Source organism: Mastomys coucha, unplaced genomic scaffold, assembly GCF_008632895.1.
Source record: "Mastomys coucha isolate ucsf_1 unplaced genomic scaffold, UCSF_Mcou_1 pScaffold6, whole genome shotgun sequence".
Classification (NCBI taxonomy): Eukaryota; Metazoa; Chordata; class Mammalia; order Rodentia; family Muridae; genus Mastomys; species Mastomys coucha.
Genome location: NW_022196912.1, coordinates 112,128,789 through 112,130,458, shown reverse-complemented (window position 1 = coordinate 112,130,458; position 1,670 = coordinate 112,128,789). Strand labels below are relative to the sequence as shown.

At 41.6% G+C, this 1,670-nt stretch overlaps 1 pseudogene; it reads left to right on the top strand.

Annotated features, from left to right (window-relative positions):
• The first annotated feature begins 980 nt into the window (after positions 1-980).
• Positions 981-1,233, top strand: LOC116080209 (annotated as a pseudogene).
• Positions 1,234-1,670: the final 437 nt, after the last annotated feature.

Genomic DNA, 1,670 nt, shown 5'->3' with positions numbered 1-1,670 from the left:
AATGGTGAAGGTACACAGGAGGCCTGGCCCACTCTGGAGAAGCAGACTAATGTGGAGAACTCCAGGACAGCATGGGGCATCTCGTCTCAGTCTGAGGATGGTTTACATCTCTACTCCAGTGTACAGTACCCTTCCGTGTCCTACTTCCCCATCAGAAAACAACTGTGATTTATGACTAACTGGCTACCTGATGGAAGAGGCTGAGGAATCCCTACCCTTAGGAATTTGTGTCTACAAGTCCCATGTTATCTTCTTATTTTAAGTTCTAATCTAACTTACGACCTACCTACAAGCTTTAAGTACTCAGGCTACAGTAATGATGATCATGAGAGTGATCATTTATTCATCTTGTGTGTTTAGCACTGGATCAGGTAAAGGGGAATTATTTAAGTTTTGCATTTTAATAAGGAGGGGAGACAAGAATGAAGCACATTAAGCAAAAGGACAAAAAGGAAGTATTTATTATGGCATTTGGGAGATGAGTCACTCCAGAAGCAAAAGGCCAATGGGAACCTTGACTGGCAGAATAAAAGTTCATCCTCTGGCTTTGGCTGTGTGTTATTACTGCAGCAACACCTGTAAGCCCGTCTGTTGTTTTCTGGCCCATCCATTGCATTGACCTTACCAGGTTACCCTTCACACTGGATTCAAGACCCACATGGATTGGCATGCCAGCTGGGCCAGCCACTACTTGGAACACATATTTGAATCTGCATTATGAACACACATGGGGTTTCCATTTCTTATGCAAAAAGTTGAAAGACATTATTTCTGAATTCATTAATGTTAATAAGATATGATTCCACTAAGAAAATTTTACTCACTTTCACCTTGTAAAAATATCTTAGGCAATAACAAAATTGTGTCACCTAGATGCTCATTGACTAACAAATAGTGTTATGTCCTCACAGACTTATTATAAATTGAAAAACTTGCCTTTCTGTGCTCTCGCTGGACCAGTGAGCAGGGACAGTCTCAGAATGTAGAGCGACGCAGGCGAGTTTGTGGACCTGTACGTGCTGCAGAAATGTTCTGCAAGCAACTGCATCATTGCTGCCAAGGACTATGCATCCATCCAGATGGATGTGGACTAGGTTGACACGAGCACAGGCTGCTTTAATGGCCAGTTTAAAACCTATGGCATCTGTGGAGGCCATTCGCAGGATGGGTGAGTCAGATGATTCTGTTCTTCAATTGTCTAAGGCTGATGGAATTGTCTCAAAGAACTTTTGAGAGAAGAAATCGGGAATAATTTGTTACAAATAAAAGTGATAAGTACCTGTGACAAAATACAAAACGAACTTAATACACTCAAAGCTACCAGACACAGAAGCTTAGCAACACATGCTGTAGGGGTTGGTGGTTCCCTCTTGGAATCATGGTACTAACTGAAAGCCACAGTTATGATGCTGCAGGAGAGCATCATACTATACCACGCTCAGCTAGGAAAATACTGGAACAATATTTGAAGCATCATTTCTACATCATGCATTTGAAAAATTTTAAGCTGAAGCATCATTGGTTATCCAGATGAACCACTTAGAATTAACAAAGGAGTCTGTAGTTGCTTTGAACCAAAAAGGTCAATTCTGGGCATGATGGGGGAATTAAGAGGACATTATGAGCCTATAGCCTAAAGCCAGTTGGTTCAAGGCATAGGGTCTTAAACC